At 34.5% G+C, this 26320-nt stretch overlaps 1 pseudogene; it reads right to left on the reverse strand.

Annotated features, from left to right (window-relative positions):
* Positions 1–23314, reverse strand: part of LOC100617539 (crooked neck-like protein 1) — a 33764-nt pseudogene extending 10450 nt beyond the window's left edge.
* Between the last annotated feature and the right edge of the window lie 3006 nt (positions 23315–26320).

The raw sequence follows: 26320 nt of genomic DNA on the forward strand, positions 1-26320 counted from the left end.
CACCTAAATATCCTGCTAAACAATCCAAATTACTTCCCTGTTTTAAATGCAAGGCCAAAATGAGTGATTTTTTTCTTTATTAAAAAAACTCAAGATTATGTGCCAGGACAGAGAATGGACCTTTTTCTCTAGTCTCCATTGACAAAAGAAGAAGGAATTATGCACTGAAGGAAGATCAATTGCAATTGAGAATCCTCAAAAATAAGGTAAGCAGTATGCCCAAGGTATCAGCCTTATAGATCAATTCTGAAGAATCTTCATCATTAACATATTAACTCAATGCAGAGAATTCATGCAGAACATCAAACCCCACCAGAATAGAGAAATTCAAATTGAATTTCCTCTTGGGGAAGTGAGAATAAGGCAGTTTTGCATCTCTGTCCCTGGAATAAACATAGCTTGAAAAGAGAAATTGGAACATACAGGGAAGGGGACCACTTTTCAAAAGTTAAAATCAAAAAAATTTCAAGAAGCTAAAAATACCAAGTAAAAGCAAGAACCCCAAAAGAAATAAAAAAAAAAATCAAGAGAAAACTAACAATAGAGAGGAAATTAAAAGGAAATATAAGTACTGAAATATTTTTAACATGATGAATTTTTATAAATATTACAAGACAAAGAAAATTATACGAATACTTGATTGAATAGAACCTGGGGAGATTTGAAAGAAGCCGATGACATCAAATTTTTCTACAACTGTTCAATTTAGACTTGACAAAATAGGAACAAGTTAGAAGAGAAATGCTAAAATTTTTACCTGCACAGAAGACAGAATAGGCAGAAGAAAAAAAATAATCAAGGGAATTTCTTTATATACATATAACCATAAACAACAGATTGAAAAATCAATGTACTGAAGCAAAGGATGGTTTGGAACAATAAAAGCCAAAGGAAATAATATTGCAAAAAATATATGATTTCTCTATAGGCAAAAGCCAGGATTATGGAACCAGAACTCAGAGAGACAACTTAGGTTGATAAGTCTCTAGAAAAATATTAACAAAACAACTAAAAAATAATAATGCAAAAATAGGGAAATAAACTGGATAGCATCTTTATATTTCAACCCAATCTGAATCAGGACCAAAACAATGAGGACCAGCAAAGTGGTGGACAGCAACATACCTTCTAGGATCTTCAAAAATTTTGTTTTTCAGCAGGTTGAACCAGTTTTTCACAATCTTTCCAGGAAAGGTGGAGGCTCTGATGTCCAAAAGATAGTGGTTGATATATTACCATTCTTCCCCAGTAGTGTTTATGTTGGGTCATTTTGCATATTCAGACCATGGCGATGGTTCCATAGTTCTTTAGATCTTCATCCAAGGTTTTTAAAGTGACATTTGGTGGTGAGTGATGAGAAATGAATATTCGTGTAGCATCTTAGACAGGGGTTGGCTGATTCATTCAATCTATGTAGCATTCTCTTGTCACAATTTCTGAATAAAGAAAGCAAAAAATGAATTGAAAGAATTCATTCACCCCCCCACCCTTTGAAAACAAACTAAACTAAACAAAAAATTAAACAAAGCAAAACTAATAAAATATTCTTCATATCCCAATACATATAGTGGTTAAGTTTAACAATTCCAATAACTAACAACAAATTCTGCTGGAGGAAAGTCAGAGGAAAATAAAATAACACAAGACTATTCTGTCCTCATTAAAAATCATGGAAGAGTAGAAATACATATATATATATATATGTATATATATATATGTATATATATATGTACGTATGTATATTTTTAGACCCTTCCCTTCCGTCTTGGTGTCAATACTGGGTATTGACTTCAAGACAGAAGAGTGGTAAGGCTAGGCAATGGGGGTCAAATGACTTGCCCAGGGTCACACAGCTGGGAAGTGTCTGAGGCCACATTTGAACCTAGGACCTCCCTTCTCTAGACCTGACTCTCAATCCACTGAGCAACCCAGTTGCCCCGCAAAATATATATTTTGAATAGCAAAGATCTTAAAAACACATATCTTTCAAAACATCTAATTCATCACTAATAAAACATAAATTATCAAAAGAATAGAGACATTTAGAATATTTTGGAGGGAGAGAGAAAATATGAAGATGCCATTTAACCTGAAAATAGCCTACACAATAGAAAGATCAGGAAGGCAAATAAATGCAAGTGCCAAAAAAAGCAATATATCATCCCATATCTATATAGTATTTAGGAATATCATTTTTAAAATGGCAGAAAACTGACCTACTGGCTTCAGCAACCCAGAAGAATGATAAAGATTTTTTTTAAATAAACAAGGCAAAAGATAAAAGTCCATTAAAATAAATAGAAATTACATGAATGAATAGTCCTGAAATCCTTTCAAGTAACTTTAAACTATACAGAAGTGAATCAATATTTATTTTTGGGAATTAATTAAACAATGAAAAAGGTAAAAGTGGGGAGAATGGAAAAGGAGTATAGAGTGGAATGTGTGATGGATCCCTATCAAGTGTCATCACAGAAAATATACTTCCTGCAGTCTTTCTTAAAAAAAGAGTGACTATAGAAAAATGTGAAAGCTGACAAAAGTAAAGAGCTGAAAGAAGAGATTTGAAAGATGAATATCAGTAAAATGTGGTAGGACCCTAAAATGCACTCCACTCGAGGAAGAGGCCATATATTTGAAATGAGAGATGTATAACTTTACAATGAATCTAAACTTTGGGAGTTGATGGATATTGAAACTATTTCCTCTGAAAGCATTCTGTGCATTTCTAGAAAACACTATCCTTCAGGAGAAGCTAAATCAGAGATCTTAGAGGAAACCTAAAAAAAACTCAGAAAGATGGGAAGACATGGGCCCATTAAAAATAAGAGTGTAAATTCTATCATGTAGCAGGCAAGAAGGAGATTTGGGATACAAGATTTTATCTATAGAGGGGCAATTCTATCCTTATCAATTCTTTCATGAATATAAACTTCAAAGAGAGAGGCTCAACATATAAAGGGATAATGGAATGAGAGGTACAATTTCAACAACCTAGAAATTAGACTAAAAGCTCAAATATGGTACTTCAGAAGTTTTAATTTCATGTCACAGAAATAATTTCCTTTGTAATGACCTGGAATCTCAACTCCATCACAATAAAAATGAAATAACTAGTTGACAGGTTATGAGCTGTGGCTCTAAATTGGTAACAAGCATTTATTAAACACCAACTATGGGCCAAATATTGTGGTTGGTACTAGGGATGCAAATACAAGAGTAAAGCAGTTCCTGATATTCTATCAAGGAAACGCATGTTCACAGATGAGAACATGCTATATAAAAATCAATACAAAATTATAGGAAGGAATTGTACAGTTATATGGTACAGTTAACCATAGGGAGAATTGGCAAAGGACTCTTGTAGGCAGTGGCAGTGTGTTTGAAGGTAATAGATTCTAAAATGTTGGGATAAAAAAGAATAATTTTAGGTTCATATGGGTGACACCCTGTGCAAAGACATAGAGGTAAAGCTATAATTGTCTATATGAGGAACAAAGAGCAAATCCTAGTGCAATTTGGCAAGAGAATAGAGTGATTGTGTAATAAGACTTTAAAGATCGGTTGGAAATAGACTATTTAGGATTTCAATGCCAAACAGAGGAATTCATACTATATTCTAAAGACAATTGGGAAACACTGACTCTTTTTGAGCAGAGCAATAACACCCTAAGACTTATACTTGAGGACACATTGATAGCTATATAGAAGACAGGAGAAAGAAGAAATTAAAAATACGCAAACCAATCAGGAGTCTATTGTAAAGGTCTAGCTGAAAGCTAATGTGTCTAGGCTAGGGATTTTATGTAGTAAGTAGAAAAACAGATGCAAAACACTTTCAAAAGATAGAATCTGCAAGCTTTCATAAATGATCATGAAACTGAGGCAGGGGGAGTATGTGAGTTGGGAAGAGAGGGTGAATTCTTGAGAAACATGCCTTATTATCATGCAGCAACATGCCATAGTGGATAGAGTGTTGGATTTGTAGTCACCAAGATGAATTCTGGTTCCATCTCATATATTTATTAGCTGTGACTAGGTCAAGTCATTTAACCTCTTTCAGTCTCAATTTCCTTATCTCTAAAAGGGAAATTAAGCATCTACTTCAGAGAACCTGTGTAATGATCAAATGGAATAATTCATGTATAGTTTGGCATAAATGCTAAATGTTATAATAACTTTGATTATGACAAATAGTGTGGATAGAATTAGAAAAGTTAAAAGCTAGAGAGGAGAGAAAGAAATGGAATGTGTTGAATTAAAGATATCTATAGAGCATCCAGGTGAAAAAGTCTAGCAGATCATATCTGTATTCTCCTTGTCCATCAAGTTGTGTCTCTCTCATGTTTGAGTTTAGTCTTTTTATATCATAACACAAGCTAGAATTCTAGAAGTTGTTTCGAAGGGAATAAAGTTGAACATTATTTATTACATTCTAGAAAGCTTTTCACATACTTCTCTGTGTCCACATACAACAGGGCTGTTCTGTGGCTTACTTTTAATTCTACATCTTAAAATAATTCATTTGTAAGGCCCCAAAGCAAATTTGATTTCTTTATTTCCCATCTGGAGAATATCTCTGCTCATATTACCAGTTCTTTGATTGGATTCTATTTTCCTAACACAGTGGTTGAGGAAATGGCTGCTCACACTAGTGTCAATAATCATGGTTTAAAGTGGCTGGGCTGTGTTCCTTGGTGGCTTTATATAAGCAAAGTTTTAGAGAGTTTATCCTTTTTTTAAAATCTTATTTTAACCAAAAGGTAATTACACTCACAGGTTGGACTGAATTCAGTTGAAAAGGCACTCTTTCAGTTTCTTGTTTCTTTGCCCAATTGGACTGAATTTTCATTTTTTCATTGGGTTGCTTTGGGATTCTATACTTAATCTCCTTAGTAAGAAACTTTCTGCTTCCCAGAGAGACCTGCTATTTGTTCCTTGCAGTTTCAGGATCTTTAGGCTTCCAAAGAAAAAGTACTGGAAAAGTTAAAGGTAAGATTGGTTCTGCGATTTCTTTGATTTAAGGAACTCCTAAGTGAAGGAAATGCCCTCTACCAATACAGTGCAGTTCTTTCTCAGCAACTTACACTTCTAGAGTTTCCAGAGACCTGAGAGGTTATGCTACTTGTCAAGGATCACACAGTCAGTATAGTATAAAGAAAAGACTTGAACCTAGTCACTTCTGAATACAAGGGCCACCTACTGATCACTTTACCGTGTTCTAAAGATGGCAGGTATAGTAGATGATCTTAAAACTGTAACAACAGAGAATTGTATGTGGTCATTTAGTCAACTAAATGAATCATTCAATCAAGAAGCATTTTTAAGTGCCTACTCTCAGGTCACTATATAAAGCACCATAGATATGAGGATGACAGAACACTCCTTGCCCTTAAGGAACTTATGATCAATAAACATACATACATATGTGAAGACATGCACACACATATATATGCATATGTATGCATCTCTTAACTTATCAGCTATTAAGAACGCCCCAAACTTCCCTTGTATAAAATTTTTATTTGCCTTGTTTTTGATACATATATGTATAAACACACATATCTATAAAAATTAATGAATTGTGTATTGTGCTTTATAACAGCTGATAATCTAAAAAGAAAATAAAGCTCATATTCAGAGTTTTGGTATTATTATTTTTGGGGTTCATTTTTATTGGTATCACTCCAGATGAGCTGGTAGTTGGAATACCAGGAGAAGACACAGGCAGACAACCACATATGCAGTCTAGTAATGGGCAGGGTACCTGTTGTGAGATGTGAAGAAAGAAGCACACTAGAAGAGTTTATCTTCATATCCAAAGTTGGCTCAAACTCTTGAATAGTGAAGTAGCTTAATGAAGCACTGAGTCAAGCAGTAGGATGTATTCATTGGGTAGAAAATATCTGAATGTATTTTTTTGTGAAACAAAATGTTATTGATATTTTTTCATTGCCTTCTCTTTCTTTTCTTTATATTGTGCATTTTTCAAAATTGTCATGTATGACTAGAAGAGTTGAATCTATTAAATAGTATATAAGTAAGAGTAATTATAGTTATTATTATTACAAATAAATATTACCTTCTGTTGTTCCTTAAACTTTAGTTTCCTCCAAAAACTGGAAGATAACATTATATATTCTATAAAATCTGTCTCTAAACTTGCTATCATATGATTTCTGCAAAATATAATTCAGATTTATATAGAGATTCTTTACTTCTATATTTATTAATTACTATTGTGTTTATGTGGGAATCTCCAGATTCCTATAAGAGATGGACTTAAAATATCTAACACTACCACTTAATATTCTAATTGAAGATGTGTTAAGAAAGCTCCTATATGTTTTCAATGAGTTCCATTCACTAAGACCTAGGACCAAAGACATTGAAATGATTTACAAGTTAAATGAATGGATTGTTTTGGGAACCTTTGGACACACTGTGGCAAATGAGATAATTTTTTTTATGCCAAAGAATTAAGAGCATCCAAAGTTCCTCTTTTTCAAACCATGGTCTCATTCCTGTTAATGAGTTAATTGCTTAAGTTAATGAAAATATGAGGTTGATGTTGATTCCTGGAGAAATTCTGCCATTTTTGGCCACTGGGTTTCTTGTGAGTACTCAGCAAAGGAAAAATAAATCACATGAATCAACATGGAGTCATTGATAACAAATTATTCCAGAATAATTTCATTTGCTTCTTGGAAACTGGGCATATTGGAGTTGAAGAGTAATGTAATTAATCATTTTATTCTTCTATTATCACAAGTTTCTCTCTTATACAAAGATTCATCTTTTGTAATATCAATAGTCTTTTGATAATATTTGTATGGATGTGATACCTGGGATACTATAGCATCTAAAGAGTTAAAATAAAACATCATCCAAAGGGCATATAATGGTCATAAGCAGGCTTCAACTTATTATGAATTAACAATGTTAAGTGGTAGAAAGGACATCATCTGAGAAATATATGGCTTGAAAAAAGAAGATGCTAATATAGGAGAGAGAACAAGATTCAATGGCCAAAGTATGAATTCCACTGGCCTCCAAGCAATGAAGCAACTAGATGGTACAGAGTTTGGAGTGCTGTGCTCAGACAGGAAGGTCTGAGTTTGAATAAAGCCTCAATTGTTTCTTACCTCAATTACCCTAGGCAAATTACTTAATGTCTCTTTGCTTCATTTACCTCAACTACAAAATGGATAACTTCTCAGAACCTATCTTAAAGGGGTGTTATGAGAATCAAATGAGATAATATACTTAAATTTTAGCATAGTATTTCATATATAATAGGCGCTGCATAAATGCTTATTCCTTCCACCTTCTCTCTCCAAGAGGATAGAAAGTCAACAGTACATTGAAGGGATTCACTCTGACAATTGTGATGATTGGATTTGACTATCTCCTGATTATAACATTAAAGGTACTTAGCTCTTCCTTGAAAGTGAAGATAAAATTGTAATCCCCTGTCTATTTTTAGATTTTAATCCCCAAATGTATTAACTCAGTCTTTAAAGTAGATCTACCCATTTTAACTACCAAAACGTATTAACTAACTACGAAAAGTGTTAACTAAATTAAAAAGAGTTAACTAACTAGAAAAGGGTGTTAACTTACAACAAAAGGTGTGACACCCATTTCATACATTGAGTGAGCAGTCATGGAGAAAAGCGTCTGCTGTGATTGGTAAACATAAAATTTAGAGGAGGTGACACATGGAGGAAACAGAGGCACATAAGGATATAGTTAGAAGTGTCATTCAGTCACTTGGAGTTGGACTGGCAGCAATCAGTCAACTTGGGCTTGGAGTGAAGAAAAGTCACTTGGAGGAGAGACTAGAAGAAGAACTCCGAGTTGGACTGGAAGACAGACACAAGACATTTGAGGAGAGACTGGAAGACAGACACTCAGACTTGGAGTGAAGACACTTGGCTGTGGAACTGGATTCCTAGAGGAGCTTGTGCATGAGGCCTCAGACTGCTTTCCTTTTAGATGGACACTGTGGTGAGTGAAAGGCTGACTTAGTTTTCTTGCCCTTTCTGGAAGTGTGAACCTTTGAGAAAGGCCCATTGTCTTGAAACACCTTTCTCTTAAATGGTTCTTAGAATTTCTACCTGGCTCTGAGGAACAACAATAACCATGCAGTCAAGATTAGAAAGGACATACAAACTGGGAAAATCTTTATAAGAAATGTCTCTGACAAAGGCATCATTTCTCAAATATATAGAGAATTAAGTCAAATTTATAAGAATACCAAGCATTCTCCAATTGACAAATAGTTAAAGGATATGAATAGGCAATTCTCTGATGAGGAAATTAAAACTATCTTAGTCATGAAAAAATGTTCCAGGTCACTATTAATTAGAACAATGCAAATTAAAATAACTCAGAATTACCTTCAGACAATCATCAGACTGGTTAAAATGACCAAAAAAAAAGGAAAAAAATGATAAATACTGGAGGAGATGTGGAAAATTTTGAACAATGCATTGTCGGTAGAGCTATTAACAGCCACCCTAGAGAGCAATTTGGAACCATGCCTAATGGAATATCAAACTGTGCATAAACTTTTGCCCCAGAAATACCACTAGTAGGTCTGTATTCCAAAGATATCAACAATTAGGGGAAAAGAACCTACTTGCACAAAAATATTTATACTACCTCTTTTTGTGGTGGCAAAAAATTGGAAACTGAAGAGATGTTCATCAATTGGGGAGTGGGTTAAGAAGTTGTTGCATGCAATTGTAATTGAATATTATTGTGCCATAAGAAGTGATGAACAAGATGATCTCTCTCTCTCTCTCTTGTTCTATCTCTCTCACACACACATACACACACACACACAGAACTCAGAAAATTTATATGAAATGATTCAAAGTGAAGTGAGCAGAACCAGAACATTGTCCATAGTAATAATAGTGTAGGTTGATCAACTGTGAATGACTTCATTGTTACAATATTGTAGTTATAATGTTACAGTCTTTACTATGTTACAAGAATGAAGGCATACAGGAAAATCCTAAAGGATGAATGATGAAAAATATCTGCTCTCTCCCATAGAAGGTATTCCCAATGCATTTTGAAGGGTACCATTCACTTCATTTCCTCCATGAGTTTTTCTCTAGTATAAGTGTTGTCTCTTTCACAATATGATGAACAAGAAAATATATGTTGAATGATAAAATATGTACAAATTATGTCATCATATTTGCTGTCCTTGAGAGGGGGAAAGAGTGGAAGAGAGGGGAGGGACACATCACAAAATATTGAAAAACAGTTTTTGAAAATATATCAACATTTAATCGTAAAAATATTTTTAAAAGATTCCATTTAAGTTTTTCCTGCTACAGAATCTTTTCCTGATCCTCTTAGTGGCTGGAATTTCCTCTATTTTCCTTATGTAGAAATTTCTAGGATAGAAAAACTACAGCCCAGTGCAAATCCTGAATTCACCTTTCTCTCAGCACCCAGCATAACTTTGTTTTTCAGAGCCTTGATTTTTAAATTCTTCTCTTCACATGATGTTTCTTCTGTAAGGGAATGTAAGCTCCTTGGAGAAGGGAACTGTTTTGCCATTTTGTTTTATTTTAAATCCTGACCTTCTCTCTTAGAATAAATACTATATATTGGTTCTAAGGCAGAAGAGCAGTAAAGGCTCGGTAATGGGGATTATGTGACTTGTCGGAATAACACAGATTGGAAATGTCTGGGGCCAGATTTGAATCTAGGAACTCCTGTCTCGAAGTCTGGCTCATAATCCACTGAGCCACACATCTGCCCCCAGTTTTACTATTTAAAAAATATTTCCAAAACCTAGAACAATGCTTTGACCTTAATAAGTACTTAATAATTGCTGCCTGGATGGGATTGTTTTTAAATTTTACATGGATGGTGTTAATTTTTTTCCCATTTAGAGATGCATTTCTAAAGGAATAATTTCACAAGGAGGAGTTAGAATTCACTTCATTTAAAATTTTAGTTTTTAAATATGTATGATTTTACACTAAAGATTCCATTCTTAGTAATCATCGCACCTCTTTTATGTGTTATGAATTATGAAACATATTTCCCTTATATTTTAGAATAAGAGGTCTTAACCTGGAACTGTTTTTTTTTTAGTTTGAAGGAATATCTATTCATTAATCTATTTATTTTATAATTTCTTATAACTATAATTTATTATATGTATAATCTTATATCTTTATTATTTGCTTATATGATTCTTCTTTACATAAATATATAGCATATTTGCATGCATGTATAAAGCATTCATGTATATTTGCTAATTGAATTTGAACATATTTGGTTTCATTTATAATTCCATAATGGTTTGTATTGTGAGAAGGGGTCAGTAAACTTCATTATGTTGCCAAAGTAGTTAGGCACTACATTTAAGAAGCCCAAATTAAGAAAGAGTCACAAAAAGTAAAATAAATAATTTCGACTACATCAAATTAAAAAGCTTTTGTACAAACAAAGGCAATGTAACTAAAATCAGAAGGGAAACAACAAATTGGGAAAAAATCTTCATAAAAACCTCTGACAAAGGTTTCATTACTCAAATTTATAAAGAGCTAAATCTATTGTACAAAAATCCAAGCCATTCTCCAATTGATAAATGGGCAAGGGACATGGATAGGCAGTTTTCAGATAAAGAAATCAAAACTATTAATAAGCACATGAAGAAGTGTTCTAAATCTCTTATAATCAGAGAGATGCAAATCAAAACAACTCTGAGGTATCACCTCACACCTAGCAGATTGGCTAACATGACAGCAAAGGAAAGTAATGAATGCTGGAGGGGATGTGGCAAAGTAGGGACATTAATTCATTGCTGGTGGAGTTGTGAACTGATCCAACCATTCTGGAGGGCAATTTGGAACTATACCCAAAGGATGATAAAATAATGTCTACCCTTTGATCCAGCCATAGCACTGCTGGGTTTGTACCCCAAAGAGATAATGGACAAAAAGACTTGTACAAAAATATTCATAGCTGCGCTCTTTGTGGTGGCCAAAAATTGGAAAACGAGGGGATGCCCTTCAATTAGGGAATGGCTGAACAAATTGTGGTATATGTTGGTGATGGAATACTATTGTGCAAAAAGGAATAATAAAGTGGAGGAATTCCATGGAGACTGGAACAACCTCCAGGAAGTGATGCAGAGCAAGAGGAGCAGAACCAGGAGAACATTGTACACAGAGACTAATACACTGTGGTATAATCGAATGTAATGGACTTCTCCATTAGTAGCGGTGTAATGTCCCTGAACAATCTGCAGGGATCTAGGAGAAAAAACACTATTCATAAGCAGAGGACAAACTGTGAGAGTAGAAATACCGAGGAAAAGCAACTGCCCAACTACAGCGGTTGAGGGGACATGACAGAGGAGAGACTCTAAACAAACACTCTAATGCAAATACTAACAACATGACAATGGGTTCGAATCAAGAACACATGTGATACCCAGTGGAATCACGCGTCAACTATGGGGGTTTGGGGGGTGGAAAAGGAAATGATCTTTGTTTTTAATGAATAATGCTTGGAAATGATCAAATAAAATATTATTTTTAAAAAAAGAAGGCAAATTTAAAAGAAGATTCAGCCAAACAGAGTCACGAATTATCATCAGTACTTGAATACTAAATGGAAATATTGAGAGATTTTTCCCTATCAAGTAGTGATCTGTGCAAATTAATTTTGACAATATTAGTTACTCAGTTCTGGAAATGAAGGACAGCCCATCATTACTTTTACAAATGTTTCAGTCATTATATAACTTGCTTCTTGGATCATTTTGTTTATTAGTGTTAGCATTCATGTTCTAGGTCCCAACAATTATGTGAGTTTTTTACATTAAGTTCATATTTTTATAATTATGATGATGGTGATATAAGTACATATTTAGGCTTTTTGATTTTCAGAACCCTCTTACATTATCTCATTTGATCCTCACAATAATCCTGGAAGAGATCTCCTTGAATATCAAGACCAAACAATACATGATAGGCATCCCCACTGTGAACATGCCTGAAAAGTGGTCATCTATTATCTTGAAGCCCTACAAAAAAAGACAATGTACCCCCTCTCATGCCATCTCATTTAAATTTTGGATAGACTTAATTGCTATGAAGTTTTACCTGACATAAAGTAGATGTCTACCTATTTAAACTTTCCACTCATTACCATAAGTTTACTCCTTCTTTGTGCCAGCCATTCAAATACACTGTCATTCTTTTCTTTAGGTGAAACATCTCCAATTCATTTACCAAGTTCTTATATGATATAGACTTGAGGTTATTCTCTTCTAGATGTTCTCCATTTTGTTAATATATTTCCTCTAGTTATGGAACCTAGAAATGAATACGACATTCCTGATGTATCCTGAATAGATCAGAGAGTAGTAAATAGCACCTCTTTTCCAAGAAGCTCTCTCAATGAAAGCCCAGATTGCATTTAAGTTTTTTCATTGCTTTACTACATTGCTGAATGACTTTACATTTCTAATTCATTAAGTTCCTGAGATCTCATTTTAGACAAACTGCTATCTAACCATGACTTCACTCTCATTTAGTTTACACAAATTTTATCAAAACATTGGATTAAGCATCTTTTACTCTTTTCATGAAAAAAAAAAGATTAAATATGCAGAATAAAAATATTTCAGTATGATAGATTTGAAATGGTTCAAGCAGTTAGGGCCAGAGTAATGTAATGATTCAGTCAATATGGCAGGTGGTCTCTAGTAGGGGCAATATTATGGATAGTGTTCTTGACTCCCCAGCAGGAAGACTTGAGTTAGAATCCCACTTCAGACTTTTACCAGTCATGTGACTAGGTAAGTCACTAAAGTTCTTCTGGTTCCAGTTTTCTCATTTTTCAAATTAGTTATTTGGACTTGGTGAATTTCTTTTCAGCCTCAAAACCATGGTTATACCATCCATAAATAGGACTATTTTAATCCAAATGTGAGAGTTTACATTCATTAAATTTCATACATTGTTTTAAAATGTATTCTAAAATATTTTGTCTAATGTTCTAGTCTAGAAAAAAATTATTTTTAGATCCCGACTCTGATATTCAGTGTGTTAGCTATCCTCCTAGGTTTATATCATATACAAATAATGATAAACATGATATCAATGATTTAATTAGAGTCATACACACACAAACACACACACATATTTAGGTGAAACATCTCAAATTCATTTACCAAGTTCTTATATGATATAGACTTGAGGTTATTCTCTTCTAGATGTTCTCCATTTTGTTAATATATTCCCCTAGTTATGGAATATGAAATACATATATATGTATAAACATGTATACATATATATATTTATAATGTCACAGGATCACATAGAAATTACTGTGGGCTATCCAATTGACATATACCATAACTCTATTGGATTTAAACCATCAAAATCTCTTTTATTCTGGTCATTGAGCCAAATTCAAATTCATGCAAATTTCGTTATGCTTTTTTATTCAGGTTTCCATCTTTTCCCATAATATACATTATCAAATGGTTTGCTAAACTTCAGCTAATCTATGTATACAGCTTTCCTCTTACCCACTGGTTTAGTAAACCTTTAAAAAAGGAAAGAAAGGCAGTCTAATATAATCTGCTTTTGATAAAGTCGCATAGACTCTTTTTTATCATCACTTACTTTCCTATGTCATTCACTAACCATGATTTCATTGATGCATTCTAGAATTAACCCAAGTATTAAAGGAAAGCCCAGTGGCCTACAGTTTTCCTGTTCTTTTTTCTTCTTAAAAAAAAAAAAACAGTATGAAGAGTTTACTTTTGCTTCCCTGTGGTTTTGCTACTATTTTGAAAGTTTTTCAGATATTGTTCAATCAATTACTAAATTCATATTCAAATGTTCTTTCAGCATCCCACAAAAGAGTATATCTGGAACAGGTGATTAGACTGGATTAAGGGATATGGGGAAATTCTTCATAACTTAATTCTCTTGTTAAATCAATTGACCATTCATCATTTTTGTTCTGTTATTTCTAATACAATTGTCATTCCCATAGGTAGAGAAAACATAAGCTTAAATGATCAGTTCTGTATTCATTCTGTTACCACCTGTTATTGTCCCACCTATTCTAAACAAAAGTTTTATTCCTATTTTAATCCACATTTTTGACAATATAACTAAAGCAAATAAACAAAAGGGGGGGGACTATTTTGTCATCCCTACCTTCCTCTGATGATATCAGCTTATTCTGAACTTCCTCTTATTCATTTAAAATCCGCCTCATTAAAATATGGGTTATATGCTACACTATTATTAGACTTACTCTTGTCTATCAAAATCAGCTTAATTTGATCCTTTTTCTTTTTTTTTCTCTTCTATGTTAGCTTTGTGGAATAGAAGGTTATTCATTATACTGGTTTCTTTGCCAAATGGTATATGTACAAGATGTGTATTTTTCATTTAAATTTATTAATGAATTGATTTTGACCACAGAGTCAGAAATGGGCAGAGCAGAGATAATGGGGAAGCTGAGTCTTTAGCCATAGCCCAACTTCTATCCTTATCTTTTCAGCTGACTTCTTGTTTTGCTATCTTTCAATAAGAAATCATACTATAAAGAAGATTCTGGTCTTCTTTCAATCCAAGGCTAACATGTTCATATGAGTACCAGTCCTGTTTCTTTATTTTGATGTTGTTTTTTCTCCTTTCATCTTAGTGAAAGAAGTCAGAGATGATCATTCATGAGTTTCTACCATTTGGTACAATTTGATCACCCATCCAAAGTTGAAGGATCACGAAGGCTGAGAGCCTCGTCCGTGGTGAAATTTTTTGCCAGTTCCTTAGAATCATTGTCTCCAAAAGAGCAAGTAATGATCTTCAAGTCTCTTTCCAATCTTGGTTGAAACAAGATTCATTCTGCAATTAAGACATATTTGAATTTAGATAGCAGTTATACACTGCTATCAAAGGAACTGACAGTCTGAATGCAGATTGAAGTCTTCACTTTTTCACTTTATTTCCTCCAGGAACTTTTCTCTAATGTAAGCAATATGTGACTTCTTTCACAATATAATGAATATGGAAAAGATAACACATATATAATCTGTATCCTATTACCTGCTATCTTGGGGAGAGAGGTTGAGTAGAATGGAAGAGAGGAAGGGAGGATGGGAGGATGGGAGAGAAAATGGATTACAAACTGTCAGAAAATTAAAAATTATCTCAACAGGTAATTTGAAAAAATCAATTAAAAATGATATCATGAGACACATGCAATGTAAAAACTGTATTATGTCTTAGTCCACTCTCCTCTAAGACTGAAGTGGCATAGGATAGAGTGTACCCTCAAGACTCTTGGAGGAAATACTTCAGTTTTTATTAAGCCTTTGAAATGAACAACTTTTTTAAAAAGGTAATTCACATTAATAAAATAGAACTGGGAAGGAAATCTCTGATTACTAATAGGAGGATAAACACATAAACTGAAGATTTAACTTAATGATTTTAAAGAAAGAAAGGCTAAACCCTGAGGAATATGCCCTAGAACTCTAAGGGGAAAGGCATAGCCAGTCTCATTTAGTCAGGATGAAGGCCAAACATTTTTCTATATAAATATAATTCCAAAAGCATAGCCAGTATATGTTAAAAGTAGGATCTGAACCCAGTGTATCCTGCACCTGGGACTAAGCCATTTTCTAGTACATCAGGCTATGTCACCCAGGCTAAAAATAGCAAAACAAAAACTGAGAATTATCCCTCTCCTCAAACAGAATATATTTTGTAGTTATTTGATTAGATGTTGGAAGATGGTGGAGTATTCAGGTCAGCACAAGAGAATAGATATTGCCTGAAATTCAGATTCATTTGGATTCCAGCTATGGCTTGTGACAGATAAGTCACTTGATCTTTGTGAGCCTTAGCTTATTTAGGTATTTAAAAAGGATAATAATTCTGCTTATAAAACAAGGTCTATTAAAACAGTAGCCTGTATGTCTCAGCAGGTGTGGTTTGTTTACATGCAGGCTAGAGTACTGGGCCGGGATTTAGGAAGACTCATCTTCATGAGTTCAAATCTGGACTCAAGACACTTACTAGCTATGTAACACTGACAAGTCATTTAAACCTGTATATGTAAATACATATAAATAAGTATTGTATTTTCATAAAAATCCAAGATTTAAAATTTTTGTTCGAGAAAAAATCTTCAAGGATAGAAACTTGCTAACTTGTAAAATCCAGAAATGAACTGTTTGCATAAAGATGCCTAAAAAACCTACACTACATCAGGAAGATCCAGAAAGAAATTTGGGTGTGGTTGATTGAACTGAAAATAATTTGAATGTATACTCTTATGCCAAAAGGGGACTGGCCCCTAATTAGTTTTTGTCAATGTGCCCAGCAAAACATTGGTCTTGCTGTCTTTCTCTCTTCTATTTCCCTCTTATCTCTAACTATTGTAGTTTCCTCTTAGAAGGGAAAATTTTGTATGCAATCATAGTTAAAAGATTTGAGAGGTATAAGATGATCATTTTTAATGATCAATTGGGGAGACTAGTCTGCCAATCATTATCAGGGGGGAATGTGAATTTTAGTTTTACTCCACCCTGCTTAATCTTTAGAATTCTAGCAACCAGGAATGTATATACCCCCTCTTAAGGTTTGGATGTAGGGGAGGAAGGCCTATCATCGGCATGTGCTAGCAAGTGACAAATCAGAAACAACTGACTGACCCCCTGGGCTGTCCTAAGCAAAGCTTAAGCTGCCATTGGTACATGTGAGACACAGGAAGTGTTGTAAAGAACTTCCTTTATATTTAGAATCACTTTCTGTGAGGGGGGGTCTTTGCACCTTTTGCAAATTTGGCCCTGGAACTCTAACTAGCTCAGTGTGAGACCTCAGGCTTCTTTCTTTTTAGATGGTCACATGGTGAGTGATAAGGCTGACTCTCCTTTCCCTTGACTTTATGGAGAGGCCCCATGGTCCAGGCCTCTGAACTCCTGCCTGGCCCAGACCTGGCCAGAGCAGTTCAGTTCGTTCTCTCTCTCTCTCTCTCTCTCTCTCTCTCTCTCTCTCTCTCTCTCTCTCTCTCTCTCTCTCTCTCTCTCTCTCTCTCACTCTCTCTCTCTCTCTCTCTCTCTCTCTCTCCTATTGTAAATAAACCACCATAAAGTTCCATTCTGACTTGAGTATTTCATTGAGATTTAGAATTTAAATCCCTAGCAACCAACTAAAATATATTCAGTCTCAAACCAAAAGTGTACCCTTAACAGTATTATCTCTGGATATATATAAATGCATATATACATATATATGCAAATATAGAAATATAAAATAAATACAAAATATAACAAAATAAGATAACCATTTTTGAGGAGAAATAAGTTGGAGGCCTTAAGAAAAATGTGGAAGAAGGAAGGGTTTTTGCTGAGTTTTGAAGAAAATGAGGAATTCTCAGAGGTTCATGTGCAAAGTGGGAGTACTCTGGTTGTGGGAGACAGGTTGTGTATAAGACACAAAGATGATGATATATTTCATCATAGAATCCTTCTTTTCCTTGCAGTACAATATATTTGCTTTCATAGTCTGAACTAATATTTTGTTTTCCTTTTTTTATTTCTTAAGATTCTTGTTCTCTTACTCCATTTTTACTGACAAAGTGGTTTCCATTGTGAGAGAGGAATGTTTTGCACATGGTTACAGATTAGTTAGGCAGTTAGGTAGTAATAAATGGTCAACAGTTAAACTATCTGTTCATTGCTCTTTATACAACAAATTGTGACCACCTAGAAAACTGCCCACATTGATCATAGTCATCTCAATCGCCAAGATCATTTCTTTAATTAAACTTAACGTCCGTGTCACTTTAGCATCTAGATTTAATCACTTTTTAATTTCATTTTCTAAAGGAATGAGAATGTCAAAATAGCTTTGCACAGTGATAGCAAAAAAAAAAAAAGCACAAATCAGGGGCAGGAGTTTTTCTAGAAGAAGGGACAAATAGGGAATTTCTAGAAGGGAGAAAAATAGGAACAAAGGAGCACACCCTACTCCCATTCAGATGCAAGAAGTGTAACATGAGATTTAAGAACTAGGTATGTTCTTATATAATTGCCACTTACTAAACTCATTGCATTGATAGAGAAAGGAAAGGTGGAACATTGTAAGGGGATGTGAAGCTTCTATTTCAATACTGGTCAAGCAAGACAATATTTAAGAAGGAAGAGTCCCCAGTGGTGTGTGTGTGATTGCCATTTCTTTCACTGTACCAAGTTTTATGAAAGAATTGAACTTGTCTACTTTGGGAAGTTGATTTAAAAAATTCTACATTCATAGATGCAAATGGCAAACATCTTAGAGCACTTAGAAAATAAAACGTGAAACATATTCCATGAAAATTGTGTGCAGTTGCAAGTGGTTGAGTTGATTTGGGGATTGTGTTGGGTGCTGAGCTCTAAGTTCCTTTAATGACTTATTTCCCTGATTGCAGTGGGGAAGTGGAAAGCACCCTGGGTTTGGGGTTGGAGGGCCAGGGAGTCTAAGCTCCTGAAGGAAGTTGATTGGATTGTAAATCCTGAATCCATTATTTCTGGCTTTGACATGTAATTATTTAACATTACAATGAACCGTCTTCTGACTAAGTAAAACAGTGTATTGGTCAGGCTAGTAATAACTAATAAATTAATTGATCAGTTTTCACTCTTTGTGATCAAAGGACCCAAAAGAAAGCCTTGTGAGTCCTTAAATACAATTTGAAAGATCATTATTCAGCTCCCCCTTAAACATCCAAAGACACCTCTAATTGGCAAATAGCTGATGAGAATACGGTTCATCGTTCCCTCGGACACTCCGTGTTTCCTTGATTGATGGCAGAAAAATCATATATCATCCTAGTATTCCACAGTCTGGAAGGAGGAATCAAACTCTGCCCAGGTAGAAGTGTGATATGCAATACTTTTCAGTGAAATTCAAAGACTCAGCCCTGCTCTTTCCAAACACACCTGACCTAAGTTCATTTGGATATACCAGGCAAGATGGTATAACTTACTTTTCTATCACCCTCCAATCAGAGATGTGAGCATTCCTTGAATTTGCCAGGAACAAAGGAATGAGTGAAGTGGCTTTAAGAACAAAACTGAGCTTTATTTCAAAACTCAGAAATAGAAATAATTTAATAAACATTATTAGAAATGAAACTTTTCAGAGCAGAGGCAGGTCACTTTGTCTTGAGCTTTGATTGTCAAATGTTTCAGATAATAGTATTAGATTAAGTTATTTTCTAAATCCTTCCAGCTTTAAATAGTGTGGGGAGGCAGAAGGGAATAAGTATTCATTAAGTGCTTGCTATGCATCAGGTATTGTGCAAAGCACCTTATAAATATTATCTCATCTGATCTTCACAACCACCCTTGGAAGTAGGTGTTATTCTAACCCCATTTTAAAAAGCGAGAACTGAGGGAGACAAAGGCTAACTAACTTGCCCAAAGTCACACCAAACTGAAATATCTGAGGTTGGAATTGAAGTGAGATCTTCCTCACCCTATGACTGGTGCTCTATACATTACATCACTTAGTTATATGACAGTATTCATGTCTATATACATCTTACCTTGAAAACAGTCTTCAGGATTGATGGGGTTGGGGGAGGCATAGCTAGGTGGCCCAGTGGATTGAGAGCCAGGCCCAGAAATGGGAGGTACTGTGTTGAAATCTGCACTCAGACATGTCCTAGCTGTGTGACCCTGGACAAGTCACTTAACCCCCATTGCCTAACCCTTTCTTCTCTTATGCATTAGAATAAAAATACACAGTACTGATTTTAAGAGGGAAGGGAAGGGTGAAAAAACAAAAGATTGATAGGACAATGTTCTCGCACTTACCCCTATACCAAGTCTTTCATAACATGTAAACTCAAATCCACTTAAGAGGCTTTGTGGTATAGTAGGTAAAATACTGAACCTCAAGTCAACAGGCCTGCATTCTACTTCTTTATTAGCTATATGACCTTGGGCAATTCACATCCACTTAAATACTATGTTTCTTTCATGTAAAAGGGTGATATAAATCCTCCTACATTTTTCCCAGCATTCATAGCCCCTGAAGTACTTTAGAAACCTTAAAGTACTGTACAAATGTGAAATGTCTCTTTACAATATTCCTATATAACAGCATTCATATATGGAGAAATCCATGTACATATATACATATATGTAGACAGGATGGTGAGGTAAATTTGCAGCCATGTATGCATAGCAGTGAGGAATGAAAGCTGGCCTGCCAGTTCATATCCCTGGGGATAGGATGATGTGTCTCTGAGCACCGGACGGACATGAGTTGCAGAACAATTGCTTTCTGCACTGGTCCTGGGAATTTTCTTCCTGAGAAGTTGCTCCTCCATTGAATGAACCCCCAGACAAGTACAGGAATGAATGAATGAATGCTTTCCATGAAAAGGCAATCTCTAACAAAGATCATTCTAATATTATCCTGTATAAAACACAAATAGCTATTTTCCTGTCTAGAAAATTTGAACATGTTCTCTACCACATGACCATGTAACATGTACATGAATGTTTATGCTCACATACAATACATTACCATTTGTGGTGGTTTTATACATGATATGTGGTAAGCATGATATGCTACACTGGAAACATATGTGTATCACACATACTCATGAATTTACAAGTACCCTATAACAAATATATTATTACATGTGATGCATGCATGTTTTATGTATAGAGGTGGGCTAAGATCCCTGATATGTATATACATGTGTGATATCTTTAGCATAGATATCATCCAGTGAGCAATTCCTTGACCAAAGCAGATTGGCATATAGTCTACAACATAAAAACTTGGAAATTAACCTGGAGTGTGAAAATATGATGTGACTCTTCAAATTACTAATGTATATCAGAGGTTGGGCTTAAAGTCAAGGTTTCCTGGCCACAAGGCCAAAAACTTTCAAGATATCATACCTATCATCATGTGTTTACATGTGTAAACATACATGAATATTTGAAATACATGAATGTCACATGCATGAATGCATATATTTTCATGTATTCATGCATGGCATGTTTATCAGTTAAATGCCAATCTAAGGCACTCAAAGAGAAATGTGAAAGCTTCTTAAAAACACTGACTTCCTGTTGAGTACTCTTTCTACTTTTCCTTTGAGCCATGTTGACTCTTCACTACTACGAACCCAGACCATTTATCGAGACTTCTTCCAAGGGCGAATATAAATCAGTGATAGAGATCAGAAAACCCCAGAGAGCAAAATGAAATTATGGTTAGCAGTTCTATTGCTTTTGTGCCTCTGGTTGGGATGACTAATGAGAGAGATTTTCTCAGTAGATTTTTCAAAACCACCCCATACTAGAGACTCTGATAATTCTTTCATAACTTCAATAGAATATGTTACACAGAGGAGAACCTCCCCCCCCAACCAATACCTGCTGTTAGTCCACTGCACCCTCAACTATTTTGAGGAAATAGAATATTGTTAGGCCTCGGTCACAGTGCACCTGAAAATGGAAGGAACAAGTAACTTATTGAAATGGCCAGTTTTAGTTGAGAGGGAAGCATTTAATGGAGGACATCACCAGTGGGTAGACTGATGACAAATATTGCAAAGGCTTCTTGGATTTGTAATGTTTGTAATGTGTAAAATGAAAATATCAAGCTGAAAACAATTCAGCATTCATAGCTTGGCTATTCTAAAAAACTAATTTAATATTCCTAAAATAATTTTAAAGTTTATACAATTTACAATTATTAATAGGTATTTCTTTCTTTCTTCTTCTTGAACATGAAACCACATGGACTTCTCAAATCCCAGCATGGGAACAGAGGAAAAGGGAAAATCAAATGTCCATTGATTTGTCTACTCACTGGAGGGTGGTCTTCTACATCTTTGATAAAAGATGGGCACACCACAACTCTTATAACTCCATTGTTCATGTGGGGCAGAACTTTACAGAGAGCTTGCTCAGACCTCTCTGGACATAAGGATATTCAGAAAAGACAAAGACAGGAAGATAGAGAGTAAAGGCTTTCAAAGTCCAAACTCAATTGCCTCCCATACTTCTATTCAAAAAGGCAATTTGTTTCCCATCAAGTGTTGTATTTCTAGGACTCAAAGTTGGGCCCAATCATCTACCTGCTTCAATCCAGAACTTGAACCTCCTAATGAAAGCTCTATGAGGAGTCAAATAATTATTCAGCAGATTTTACATTATTAACCAGCAGAAGGGAGCAGTCCTTGGATTTCTTTAGTGTCAAGGTTTTCCAGTAAGGATATTTCCCCTAGTAATTGAGATCGATACCTACTTTGCAATTTATCATTTTAGAAAATGGTTTTGAGCATTGAGAGATTAGCTGCTTTGTTTTTGTTGTTGTTTTTTTCAGTCATGTCCAAGACTTTGTGACTCTTTGGGGGATTTTCTTGGCAAAAGTACTGGAATGGTTTATCATTTCTATATTCAGTTCATTTTATAGGTGAGGAAATTGAGGCAAAGAGGTTCAAGTGACTTGTCTAAGGTCACACTGTAAGTGCCTGAGGTCAGATTTAAATTCATGTTTTCCTGCTTCCAGGCCTTCCATTCTATCTATGCTACCTAACTACTTGCTTAGGGTAAAACAATAAATGTATGCTATAGGTTTCTTTCTTATTTATATTATATTTGTATACATTATAAATATAATATTAATATTTCTTTAGATATTTATTTGCTTATTCATTTATTTATTTGGTCATTCGTTCATTTAATTATTTATTTACTTGTATATTATATATTTACCTATCTAATCCATTTATTTGTTTAGTTGATATTTATATAGAGTTTTAAGTTTTGAAAAGCTCTTAAAAATGTTATTTGATCCTCAAAACAACCCTGGGGGATAGGTACTATTATTATAACTATTTTATAGATGGGGAAACTGAGAGAGGCAGAGGTAAAGTGATTTTCTTCATGCCATGCAGATGCTAGTAAGTGTTTGAGGCTGGATTTGAACTCACCTCTTCTTGATTCTATATTTACCACACTCTTTCCAGTGCCATGTAGCAGTCTTGAACTCAGCTCTTCGTGACTTTGAGTCCTACTGTGTATTCACTTTGGTTTTATCTGTAGTAACTTAGTCTGATGGAAAGAATGTTGGCTCTATGTCCTAGCCAACTGATTCAGATTTGGATTTTGATCCTTAATACGTCTGTGGCCATGAATGACTTACTTTTCTTCCTTGGTTCTCAATATTTTTCTGAAGAATGTTAGACTAGATGATGCCTCATTCATTTCCAGCTTTAAATTAGCCATGTTTACTTTGGGCAAGATCCTTTCACCTTCCTAGGTCTCTGTTTCCCTGTCTATAAAATGAGAGTTGGACTAAGTAAACTTTTATCTCTCTATCAATGACCATATACCATTCTCACTCTGTTGTACTTGGCAATGTTGTTACTGTTCCTTTGGTTCCTCTCATCTTTATATCTAATAGAGTGCAAAGAGAAATGGTCCTAAGATAAGTCAAAGATCTACTATCATTATTTATGTTCAGTGTATGATGAACTGTGACTTAAGGGACTAAAATGATTAATTTTTTAATTGAATGAAAAATTTGGAATGCTAACTCATCTTTTCTAGACTCACTGAAAATATTTCTGGTATAGTGGATGGATATCTGCATTTGGAGTCAGGAAGACCTTGATTCAAACCAATTTCCCATTGTTATTAACTATGTAATACTGGGTAAGTCTTTCTATGCCTTGATTTCCTTACATGTAAAATAGAGATCAGACATTTTGAATTTTCAGTTCCCTACCATCTGTCCACATAGGATTTGATGACCTTATGGTCTTGGGTAAATTGTAGCCACTATTTGAACCTCAGTTCTACCAGCAGTAACATAAGAGGTTTAGACTAGTTGTTCTTTACTTAGGATCCACGAATTCAAAAGAAAAACATTTTGACAATGTTGTTTATATGATTAGTGTTTCTTATAATTCTGTGTATTTTAATTTATTGATCTAAACAGAGCATTCTGAGAAGGCTTCTTTGGACTTGACCAGATTGCTATACCAGACTATTACGCACACACACACACACACACAGTTGGATTAGATGACTGCTGATGTCCCATTCATTTCTAACATTCCTTACCAAGAACATTAATGAAATAATTCTGTAACTAATTTTCTTTTCTAAAGTGCGACCACTTTTTCTAGGATTCACTTTCTTTTTTTAATGAGGATTTTGAACTGGATAATATTTGATGAATGAATAAAAAACATTTTTTATTACCACGATACAAGCACTGTGTTAAGATTCCTTCAAAATCAAAAGTATGAAAATGGGGCCCTTTTCAAAGTGCTCTTTGAAGAGGCCTTCTGGTTCCCTCTCTGCTTTTACAAAGAACATACAAGCATTTGGCAGGGCTTATATTGGAAATTAGGTTGCTTGAACTATCACTCTTTTGTCATCTCACAAGAGATAGTTGAGTGATGCTGATGGTGCTGATGGTGATGGTGGTGGTTGTGATGATGATGATGATGATGATGATGATGATGATGGTGGTGGTGGTGGTGGTGGTGGTGATGATGATGGAATATAGTAACAATATTTTTTAATCTCAGAATGATAGTTATTAATCTATTATCATTATTAGACTGAGAAATTTTGAGGGACTTGCCCCATCACATAATCTAAGGGCCAGAGGAAGAATTTTAATCCAAGTATTTCAGACTAGGCCAGTCCTTTAGCAAATACTTCCTTAAGAACTGATGAGGAAGAAATGATTATAGAGGATATCCTTTGACAGTTGAGGCTTATTTGTCCCGCATTCTAATTACTAGTTAAAGCCAGGTATTCATGAAGGAGACATACTTTACTTCTTCCTATATCATCTTATAGAGATGATAGCAATTTTACTGGGGAACAAACATGCAACAGAAATATAGCTTTGACATATAAAAGTACTTTCCTTATAGATTTCCTTTGTTTAATTTTTTTGTTAGTTTCTATCCCTCTGAGACTCAGACCTATCAACAGTTCACTCAAAGCAATCTTTCTTTTCCTCTTAGTAAAATAAAGTCAATAGTCACTCATAACCTTTCTCAAAAGTTTGAATATAACTAGACAAAGATTCAAAAAACATAAATCAGCACTTCAGTAGAAATTATTATTTAGAAAAATGTATTTTAAAACTAGAATTTAATTCAATAAACATTCATTAAACATGGAAAATATGCCAGGCACTATGCTAAGAAATAGGGATACAGAAAATCCCAGTCCCTGTCCTCAAGAAGCTTTCAATTCAGTGGGATAAGTCAACATCCTAATAAACATATACAAAGTAATATATATATATATATATATATATATATATATATATATATATCTTTTCCCCACATTAAGCTGTTTTAAATAGTCTCAGATTTTTTTGGTCAACATGTTTCCATTTAAAAATTACTGATTTTAAAAATGAACAACTTAAAACTGCCACAAAATAAATGGTCCACAAAACATTCTTATAATCTCTAACCAATCTTTTACTATTAAACTTAAATGGCCAATTGAGTCAAATAGTTCTGGGCCTTTTCTTCCCTCAGTGACTAAGTGACTAAGACTGGGGTAGCAGGTGTTGTAGGGCATAAGAGGAACAGGACACCATTGAGGTCATATAGTCCAACATCTTAATTATCTATCTTGGAGAGACAGAGTTACAGTTAAGCAGTCATTTATGAAATATTTCTGAAATCCTTACCATGTATTAGACTTTGGTTAAGCTCTGGGAACTCAGTTTTCTCAAAAGAGAAAAAATGCCTGTCTTAAAATACCTTACCTTCAAATAGAAGAAAATGTGCTGTGTGTGCAATAATATTCATGTATTCAAAATGGATAATAATTGAGAGAATCAGAGAGGAAAAGATTTATGTAGAACGTATTTCTTAACCTGAGTTTTAAAGGAAACCAATGATTCAAAACAGTGTAGATGAAGAGAGAGTGCCCTAGAGACATGGGGAATGCCCATTGCAAAGGCATAGAGATGGGAGATGGAAGGCTGTGGGTGAGGAGGCCTTTCAGATCAGTTTCAGTGGGAGAAACAATATTTGACTTTGGTTCTTTGTGTCTAGGCTAAATGTTCTTTTTGTGAAATGAGGAGATCAGATTAGATGCTATCTACATTGCCTTCTAGCTCTATCTAAAAGAATCTTTGAAACATATGGGAAAAATTAGTATAAATTTTAAATGCTGTTTTGGTGGGTCTCCAGATTTCCATAGTTTATCTGAAAGGTTAAAAAAAAACCCACTAGAATCCCCCCTTGC

Source organism: Monodelphis domestica, chromosome 1 (assembly GCF_027887165.1).
Source record: "Monodelphis domestica isolate mMonDom1 chromosome 1, mMonDom1.pri, whole genome shotgun sequence".
Lineage (NCBI taxonomy): Eukaryota > Metazoa > Chordata > Mammalia > Didelphimorphia > Didelphidae > Monodelphis > Monodelphis domestica.